Consider the following 11132-nt stretch of genomic DNA (forward strand, 5'->3'; position numbering starts at 1 on the left):
AAAAACTGAGACTGAGGAGACATGATAGCTATCTTCCGGACTGTCACATGGAAGAGGGAACAAGCTTGTTTTCTTTTCTTTTTAAAATTTTATTTATTTGGTTTTTCAGATTGAAATTTTACAGTCACATATCCAACATACATTCAGCATCTTAAAAAGCAGAGACATCACCTTGCCAACAAAGATCCATATAGTTAAAGCCATGGTTTTCCCAGTAGTGATGTGTGGAAGTGAGAGCTGGACCATAAAGAAGGCTGATCGCTGAAGAATTGATGCATTTGAATTCTGGTGCGGGAGGAGACTCTTGAGAGTCCCATGGACTGCAAGAAGATCAAACCTCTCCATTCTGAAGGAAATCAGCCCTGAGTGCTCACTGGAAGGACAGATCCTGAAGCTGAGGCTCCAAGACTTTGGCCACCTCATGAGAAGAGAAGACTCCCTGGAAAAGACCCTGATGTTGGGAAAGATGGAGGGCACAAGGAGAAGGGAACGACAGAGGACGAGATGGCTGGACAATGTTCTCGAAGCTACAAACATGAGTCTAACCAAACTGCGGGAGGCAGTGGAAGACAGGAGTGCCTGGCGTGCTCTGGTCCATGGGGTCACGAAGAGTCGGACACGACTAAACGACTAAACAACAACATCATCCAACGTACAATGTAGAAAGCAAGATTCCGAGAAATCTCTTGGACTTCCCTCCTCCCCTTTGTGGGCCCTTTTCTTAATCATTTCCTCCTGCATCTTTTATAATAATCCAAATCTTTTACCTCTCCATTGTGTCCAAAATACACCATTAAACTACAAGTGACATTCCAAGCCTACTAACAATTTTAACTGTTTACAATGGTCTTTAAGATAAGTTATAAAAATTTCCCCATTCCTTATTCAAATTTTGGTCTTCCTGATTTCTGATTCTTCCGGTCATTTTAAGCCATTTCGGCATAATCCAACAACTTGATTTGCCATTCTTCTCTGGTAGGGAATTGTTTTCTCCTGCTCTGAAGGGTAGGACTCGAACCAACGGCTTCAAGCTGCAAGAAAGGAGATTCCGACTAAACATATGAAAAAACTCTCTGGCAGTAAGAGCTGTTTGACAGTGGAACAGTCTCCCTTGGGGACTCTCCTTCCTTTTGTGGTTTTTAAGCAGAGGTTGGATGGTCATTTGTCATGGATGCTTTAGTTAAGATTCCTGCATTGCAGGGGGTTGGACTAGATGACCCCTGGGGTCCCTTCCAACTCTACAGTTCAATGATTCTGAGGCCTTTCTCCTGGGCATGGTCGGCCAATTGGTGTTAAAGAAGGACAGAACTTTCTTTATGTACGCTACAACAGCAGCAAGAATACTCATCGCAAAGTATTGGAAGACACAAGAACTACCCACTCTGGAAGAATGGCAGATGAAGGTGATGGACTACATGGAATTGGCGGAAATGACTGGCAGAATCAGAGACCGGGGAGAAGAGACGGTGGAGGAAGATTGGAAGAAATTTAAAGACTATTTACAGAAATATTATAAAATTAATGAATGTTAGAATGATGTTGGATGGAGGTTAAAGGGTTATTAGTAATAATGTGATGAAGGAGAATAGAAAATTCGAAGGTTAAAAAGATGAAGAATTTAAGGCATAACACACTAAGATAAAGATAAGGACAAGATAGAGGGAAGGGATTTGCTGATTAAATATTTGAATTGGAATACAGAGAGGGGAGGTGTGGGGAAGTCTGCGAAATAAGCGAATGTAAGTAATATTATGAAAATGGAACTGTTTTTATTTGTTTTTACCTGTTTTCTTTTTGATTTTTGTGTTTTCTTTTGTCCTTTTTTCTATGTGAAAATTTTAATAAAATATTATGAAGGGGGAAAAAATACAGTTCAATGATTCTACCCCCAGGTAGAATTTGAAGCCCTGGAGAGATGATGCCAGTCATGGAGACGTCACTGAGCTGAATGGATCAATGGTCCAACTTCCTTTTAAGTGGGACGTTCTCGAGTTTTCTACTTAGGAGGACCCTGAAATTTCCTTTCGGGGCTTGCCCTTCAGTTTCAAAATTCTTTTTAAACCAAGAAGTCCATTTCCCCCTTCTTTAACCTCTTAAGCAACGTTGCTTCCAGGTTGCCACATTCGAGGCTGGTCCTGTCATGTATCTATCATTTGAGCAGCATCACGTTGATATCTTTTGACAGAATCGAGAAAGAATTGCCATTATTCCCCTCCCCATTTTATACACACACACACAAATATGCACATATACACACAAACATATATATGCAAATATAACCAAAAGAAATTTCAGCTCAGATTAACAACAGGAATATGAGTCCTGATTCAAACATACAGCTTCATATAAGCAGTACATCTTTCCCAACAGATATCAAAACAGGATCAATGGTTAGAAGATATCCCACAGCCACAAAAGAAAGTTTGCTCCCCTGAAATTGACCGTTGTTTTTCTCCCCTCTTTTTGCTTCTGGTGGCCCAAATTTTGAATCACAACTTAGATAAATCCAATTCTTGGTTCAGTCACACGCACATTAGGCACACGCATTCTGAAAGCCAGGAATATAACTGATCGATCAATCCGAGATATGAATTTTATGTCTGTTGGTTAAGGGCCTCCTTCTCTCTCTTTTTCTGTTGTTCTTGGCTTTATATAGCATTTTGTTTTGTTTTGTTTTGTTTTGTTTTGTTTTTTTAAGAGAAAATCAATGAGAGGTTTGTCATTCACAGGATGTGGATTGCACCTTTGGAGACGGACGAATAGCAGTGATCATGGGGGTAAGCCAGGATTTTTGTTGGGGGGGGCAGAACCGACATGATTGGTCAGTTAGTTTAGTATTTCTATTGTTTTACTTCAGGCATAGGCAAACTCTGGCCCTCCAGATCTTTAGGACTACAATTCCCATCATCCCTAGCTAACAGGGCCAGTGGTCAGGGATGATGGGAATTGTAGTCCCAAAACATCTGGAGGGCCAGAGTTTACCTACACCTGTTTTACTTGATCTGGGAGGGCAGCTGCCTTTTCCTGCCCCCCACCTTGGCAACCTTTCGAAATGTGCACTGGTCAAAATGAGACTTGAAGTCATGGTGCGCTCCAGACCCAAGCCAAATTCAAGGGGTCCACGCCGACATCTCCTTCCCTGCTCACAGTTAAACTGGCTGGGAAATCAGAGCATCTCTCCTTTTTAAGACAACCCTGAAAAGGGGGGAGAGAGAGAGAGAATATTTTGGCAACTTGGCAAGTCAAGACAGGCTGCTTCTAGCTCTCTTGTGCATCCCAGAAATTCGGGGAGCCTGTCTGGGCTCTGCAGGGCTGGATCTTTGCAAATGAGGACATTCACTGGTTTGGCACAAAGTTTCCCATCCCTAATGTGATTGCCTTGAAAGAGGCTCCTGGCTGACGCAGCCTGAGCCGATATTAAATGCAGCGTTGGCAGCTAGGTTCGTGCATCTCCTTGAAGAGTGACTCAGGTACAAGACGGGGGGGGGACGTCTGGCCCGGAGGACACAATAATCGTGCCCAGAATTTATGTGTTTCACCTTCCTGCCCTCTTATGCCTGGAGCACACCCCTGCCTGCAATAAAAAGAGAGTTACCTGCATGATCTCAACTCTCCTTTTTTGCTCTTGCTTATATATGCCTGGGGGATGCGGGTGGCACTGTGGGTTAAACCACAGAACCTAGGACTTGCCGATCAGAAGGTCGGCGGTTCGAATCCCTGTTCGGGGTGAGCTCCTGTTGCTCGGTCCCTGCTCCTGCCAACCTAGCAGTTCGAAAGCACGTCAAAGTGCAAGTAGATAAATAGGTACTGCTCCGGCGGGAAGGTAAACGGCATTTCTGTGTGCTGCTCTGGTTCACCAGAAGCGGCTTAGTCATTCTGGCCACATGACCCGGAAGCTGTATGCCGGCTCCCTCAGCCAATAAAGCGAGATGAGCGCCGCAACCCCAGAGTCGGCCACGATTGGACCTAATGGTCAGGGGTCCCTTTACCTTTATATGTGCCTGTACCTCAATGGTAGATCAGTTGTTTTGCATGCAGAACATCCCAGGTATGATATCCAAGCAGGGCTGGGAAATGTCCCCTGTATGAAATTCCTGAGAGTTGCTGCTCTTCAGTGGAGACAATACTACGCTATATGAACCAATGGTCTGACTCAATGCAAGGCCACTTCCCGTGTCCTCAAAACCCACCAGCGGCAGACCTTGGCATCTCAAATTTAAGTGGCGCCCTGCACAAAGCCAAAATACGGTGTCCCCTCAGCCCTGCATCTCGCCTTCCATTGTACGGCAGTGTTGCGGCGCCTGCTATAGCACCCAGTAGCATAGCGAGGGTTGCCAGTGCCCGGGGCGGGTGGAAGCAAGGGAAACGGACGGAGTACGCATGCGCATTCAACCGCCTCATGACGTCCACAGAGATAAGAAAAGAAGAGCCATTCACTTTCTGGAGAGGTAGTTTCCTGGTTTGCATGGAGAAGCCATTTTCAAGAGCCCAGCAACGGAAGCACACAGCTGTATCAAGGTAGCACCGAGTGTTTCGAGCCTCCAGTTTTGTACCAGGGGAAACTGCCCCTGCAGCAGCAGCCCCCCAAATGCTAAGCTACTGACAGCTCCATACCTGGCACAACCAAACCGGTCACACTCTCCTAGATCTGCCTTTACACTCACCTTTTCCAGAGAGTCATTCTAAAAGTAAAGGGAAAGGGACCCCTGACCATTAGGTTCAGTCGTGGCCGACTCTGGGGTTGCGGCGCTCATCTCGCTTTATTGGCCGAGGGAGCCGGCGTACAGCTTCCGGGTCATGTGGCCAGCATGACTAAGCCGCTTCTGGCAAACCAGAGCAGCACACGGAAATGCCGTTTACCTTCCCACCGGAGCGGTACCTATTTATCTACTTGCATTTTGATGTGCTTTTGAACTGCTAGGTTGGCAGGAGCAGGGACCGAGCAATGGGAGCTCACTCTGTCACTGGGATTCGAACCGCCGACCTTCTGATCGGCAAATCCTAGGCTCAGTGGTTTAACCCACAGCGCCACCCGCGTCCCATGACCCGCGTCATTCTACAGCCTTCTAAATGTGATTGTGGGAGAGGGGTTCTTTTAACTGCTTCCTTGTGTTTTTACCTGGTATTTTCATCCCCAAGATCTTGCGGTGAAGGGCAGTATATAAATTGAATAAATAAAAATAACAGCATTCTGCAGCACACATTGGGTGGTGTGGGGTCAGGTTTCCTTCCCCATTCGTGAGATTTTTTTAATCTCCTGGAGACTTCTGGGGCTTCTGCAAATCTCAGGGTCTCCCTGAGTCTGCGTACATTTCCCTCTTACCTATCTGTGGGGATGACTTGTGTACCCAAAAGAGAATGGCACTCAGCACTAAACGCTGCAATTGGGGGTCAGAGGGATAGTGAACTCTTTTCTACCCACTTTGCAATTTCCAAAGCAACACACCAACCCAAATAGAGATGATTTTTGAAATGCACCCAACTCCAAATTTGGCAATGCATGCATGTATGTATAATGTGTCCAAAAATTAGTGCATTGCGTGGAGAGTAGAAATAAAGACACATGACACCATTGATTAAGGCTAATGGGCTAAAATTGGCCACAACTTTATTGGTTACAGGTAAGAACGGTATTGGCTTAGGCATTGGTCCTATCCAACTACGCGGCTTCAGCCTGTTTGCTTGAAGACCGGGAAGGGTTAACCACCAGTAGGGGGAGTCCTGCTGATGCGCATCAACTAGGGACTCCCCCAGGGTCATCGCTCAGGGTGTGCCTTAGGCCCTGACCTCCATAGGCTTCGGACGGGGCCACGCCCCCCAGAATCCTTTACCAGACTACCTTTCAATATTTGGGGGAGGTGATGATGCTCCTCCTGCTCAGAAGCGGCTTAGTCATGCTGGCCACATGACCCAGAAGCTGTACGCCAGCTCCCTTGGCCAATAAAGCGAGATGAGCTCCGCAACCCCAGAGTCGGCCACAACTGGACCTAATGGTCAGGGGTCCCTTTACCTTTATGAATATATAAATAAAGACCTTGCTGTATCTGTTATGGCAGCAATGCAAAAACATCAGAATTTATGTGATGCCTGGTGGTGGCGACTGTAAAGAAATGTGCTCACTTGCATCAAATCCCTAGCCTTACACACACAAGCACGGACCTTCTTGTGAAAATGCGTTTCAGTTCTGTGCTTGTGGGCACACAGCCAACTTTGTCTGAAAGGTGTTGCCTGGCCCTGGCGGAGAACACAGGTTGGGGGGGAAATCGCCCGCCAAACCCACAGCAGAACAGTTGGAGTAACAGCAGGTGCCAGAAGCTCCCCCTACTACCGTATTTTTTGCTCTATAAGACTCACTTTTTCCCTCCTAAAAAGTTAGGGGAAATGTTTGTGCGTCTTATGGAGTGAATGCAGGCTCACAGCTATCCCAGAAGCCAGAACAGCAAGAGGGATTTCTGCTTTCACTGTGCAGCAATCCCTCTTGTTGTTCTGGCTTCTGAGATTCAGAATATTTTTTTTCTTGTTTTCCTCCTCCAAAAATTAGGTGCGTCTTGTGGTCTGGTGCGTCTTATAGAGCGAAAAATACGGTATTTTTTTTCTGACAAAAGAGACAGACGAGCGTTGAAGGCAGCAGATGATGATGGAAAAGCAGCCTGCAGGAGCTGCTTTGGCATTGCTGCTTCTTATTTAACTTCCTCATCCAATGTGCGTGGCACTTTTCAACAAATCAAGATGATGGCGGCCTCTGCCCTGAGGAGCTTACAAATTCAAACAGAATGGGGGGAAGGAAAAAGAAAGAGGGAGGGAGGTGGATGTGAACAAGGGCGGACGAGTTCTTCAGTTTCATGTAAGCCTTGAGCAGGACCCACCTGTCAGAAGTAAAATAATATTTCTAAGGCATTTTATAAAAAGAAAAAGAAAGAACAACTACCTGAACACAGGCCAAGAAGTATTGGAAATCCCTGCATATGCAAGCCAGGTGCATTGTGGGAATATCTCTGAGCCTTTCTTAAGCACAGAATTAGCCAGTCTGTTTAAGCATGTGACGGCAGACCCATCCAAGCCATCTGAGCTGTACAGAAAGGGGATTATTGGTGATGCTTAGCCAACTCCAAGGGAGGCACAATTGAAGCTGAGCTCTGAGAGAAAGGAGATGGAGCACAGGTTGCTTTCCACTCGTTCAGACCACTGGTCCATCTGGATGAAACTTATGAAAACATTGCTCCATCAAGCTCAAGATGCCCTACACTGACAGGCAGCAGCTGTCTATGGTTTCAGAATTCAGTTTTTCCCTTCAGGCAGGAGGCTGCAGCTCAGAGGTGTGTGGGGAGAGCAGAGCCACATGTGTCTCTCTCGGTCATCTCCCCAAAGCATTGACAGCATGTGAGATGTGCCTATTCTGGGATGTGGAAGCAACAATTGCATTACTCTAAGCAGCCGGGACGTGGGTGGCGCTGTGGGTTAAACCACAGATCCTAGGACTTGCTGATCGGAAGGTCCGTGGTTCGAATCCCCGCGGCGGGGTGAGCTCCCGTTGCTCAGTCCCTGCTCCTGCCAACCTGGCAGTCCAAAAGCATGTCAAAGTGCAAGTAGATAAATAGGTACCACTCCAGCGGGAAGGTATATGGCATTTCCGTGCGCTGCTCTGGTTCGCCAGAAGCGGCTTAGTCATGCTGGTCACATGACCCGGAAGCTGTACACTGGCTCCCTCGGCCAATAAAGCGAGACGAGCACCGCAACCCCAGAGTTGGCCACGACTGGACCTAATGCTCAGGGGTCCCTTTACCTTTAAGCAGCTGGGAGGCAGCAGAAAACAGCAACAGAAGGAGCAGGCGGAACAAAATTAGAGCATTTCATATTTGGAAACCTTTCAAAGCAAAGTGCCAACAGTAGGGGGGGTTGGGGGGGAGCAGATCTACAATGAAACTAATAAAGCTTAAGCTCCAGGGCCCCTAACCCTGAAGGGCCCCCAGAAGCAATTTCAGTCCATGTTGCTTTAAAAAATTGGGTCTGCTGGACCCAATTTGAGTCCCACAACTGAAATTGATCATTTTTTGCTGTACGTATTTCAGCATTCTCAGAGTTTGAGAGTCAGCAGCTCGTACATTGTGAAGGTTGCTGTAAATTTATGAAGATAACAAGGGTTACCCAGACCTCGTTGCTGGTTGCAAAGGGAACCCCACAACAGCTCAAGCATCAGAAACGTAGATCTGCCACTGGACAGGATGCAGGCATCACAAAATCAAAACACAGAACAGCAGCCTATAAAACCAACCTTGAAAATGTTATTCTTCTGATTCAGAGTGCTGGACCAGAGGGGCCATTGGCCTAATCCAGATGTTCCAATGGGCTGTGGATCTGATCCAGCAATTGCTCCCTGGTGTTCTAATAATGTGATGCTCTTTGGGGATGTACAAAAACACCTGGAAGAGGGGTTTTTTTCCCCCAGACGGAACCTACGCAGAGGCATATTGGCAAACTCCCCAAAGAACCATATTCATCTGCGTCAGAATGCAAATGGTGAGCATCACACACACACACAAGCCTCTGTGTTAATGCAGAAACAGGATGGAACCCAGCGATTCATAGGAGCGCTTTGCTCTGCCAGCTGGCCAAAATGACATCTCTGGATTCCTGCAAGACAGCGTGATGATATCAGCCAGAGCAGCTCAGAGCAGCAGCAGAAAGGCTCCCGCTGAAGGAACTGTTTTGTCCTGGGATTTTGGATTTGTTTACAGAGCCGCTCATCATCTCAGTTGCAGTTGGCTTTGATTGTTCAGTTCTTTTAAAAAGGGGGGGAGAGACGAGCAGGCTGCTTTTAATTGTTTATTTGGAAAGATTTAACAGTGGCGATCAAACTGTTCTCAAGATGGATTGTGATCAAACAATACCCTCTACTGCTTTATATGCATAGTTCACCTACGGAACTCACTGCCACAGGAGGCAGTGATGCCCACCCGCTTGGATGGCTTTAAGAGAGGATGAGGCACAGTCGTGGAGGATAAAGCTATCACTGGCTACTAGTCATGATGGCTACTAGTCCCGCTTGGACTACTGCAATGCGCTCTACGTGGGGCTACCTTTGAAGGTGACCCGGAAACTACAACTAATCCAGAATGCGGCAGCTAGACTGGTGACTGGGGACGGCTGCAGAGACCACATAACACCGGTCTTGAAAGACCTACATTGGCTCCCAGTACATTTCCGAGCACAATTCAAAGTGTTGGTGCTGACCTTTAAAGCCCTAAATGGCCTCGGTCCAGTATACCCAAAGGAGCATCTCCACCCCCATCGTTCTGCCCGGATGCTGAGGTCCAGCGCCGAGAGCCTTCTGGTGATTGCCTCCTTGCGAGAAGCAAAGCTACAGGGAACCAGGCAGAGGGCCTTCTCGGTAGTGGCGCCCACCCTGTGGAACACCCTCCCATCAGATGTCAGAGATAAACAACTACCTGACATTTAGAAGACATCTGAAGGCAGCCCTGTTTAGGGAAGTTTTAAATGTGTGACATCTTAGTGTATTTTTGGTCCCTGTGGAAGCCGCCCAGAGTGGCTGGGGAAACCCAGCCAGATGGGCGGGGTACAAATAATAAATTATGATGATGATGATGATGATGATGATGATGATGCTTTGCCTCCATGGTCAGAGGCAGCAATGCTTCTGGGCAGTGGCGTAGCGTGGGGGGTGCAGGGGGGGCCCGGCCGCACCGGGCGCAACATCGGGGGGGGGGGCACGCTCGCACTCGCAGCTCTCTGCCCCTACCTGGCTCACTCACTCTCTCTCACTGCAGTGCTGGCTGTGCGAATCCGATCCGAGCCGCCGGGTCGCCGCCCACTGTGGAGGGGGGGTGCCAGGCGTGCGGTGCGGAGAGAGAGCGAGGGACTATTTGGGGGAGGGACAGTGCAGCGGGGGGGGCGCAAATTACTTGCCTTGCCCCGGGTGCTGACAACCCACGCTACGCCACTGCTTCTGGGACCAACTGATGGAAATTAAGGAAAAGGAGTATAGTCTAGTGCTCAAATCCTGCTTGCTGGTTTCCCACAGGCATTTGGTGGGCCACTGAGAGAACAGGATCCTGGACTAGGTGAGCCATTGGCCTGGTACAGCAGGCTCGTACATTAAAACCCCAAGCCCACAAGACCCAGGTACCCTAAGTGCAGAGACTGATGCAAGAGGACAGAGAGTGATTCCTTTCTGCTCCGCAGAAACTGAAGTCAGAGTAGTGCTAAGTGTTCCCTGACACACACACAAACACCCAAAAAGTCAAAGCAAGTTCCCTGCTGTTGCTCCTTCTGTGGCCGATGGAATGGGGCCCAGCTGGTCTTCTCCTTGCCATGTTCTTCCAAAGGGGCAAGGAGAGCAGCCGCCTTAGCCTCTTAAACTGGATGGGGCCAAAGTGTGCAACACCACATCAACTCTGCAATCCCAGAGCAATTGGAGCTGAGTTTTCTCTCTTGCAAGAAAGGTGAGGAAGGAAGCTCCTTGCTGCTGTTCTTTCTCTGGCTGGTGACTGTGGCCAAGCTAATCTTCCTCATGCTGCGATGTTCTTTCCTAGAATCATAGAGTTGGAAGAGACCACAAGGGCCATCAAGTCCAACCCCCTGCCAAGCAGGAAACACCATCAGAGCACTCCTGACATATGGTTGTCAAGCCTCTGCTTAAAGACCTCCAAAGAAGGAGACTCCACCACACTCCTTGGCAGCAAATTCCACTGTCAAACAGCTCTTACTGTCAGGAAGTTCTTCCTAATGTTTAGGTGGAATCTTCTTTCTTGTAGTTTGGATCCATTGCTCCGTGTCCGCTTCTCTGGAGCAGCAGAAAACAACCTTTCTCCCTCCTCTATGTGACATCCTTTGATATATTTGAACATGGCTATCATATCACCCCTTAACCTCCTCTTCTCCAGGCTAAACATGCCCAGCTCCCTTAGCCGTTCCTCATAAGGCATCGTTTCCAGGCCTTTGACCATTTTGGTTGCCCTCCTCTGGACACATTCCAGTTTGTCAGTGTCCTTCTTGAACTGTGGTGCCCAGAACTGGACACAGTACTCCAGGTGAGGTCTGACCAGAGCAGAATACAGTGGCACTATTACTTCCCTTGATCTAGATGCTATACTCCTATTGATGCAGCCCAGAAT

This window comes from Podarcis tiliguerta (assembly GCF_965153285.1).
Source record: "Podarcis tiliguerta genome assembly, chromosome: 16".
NCBI classification, from domain to species: Eukaryota; Metazoa; Chordata; class Lepidosauria; order Squamata; family Lacertidae; genus Podarcis; species Podarcis tiliguerta.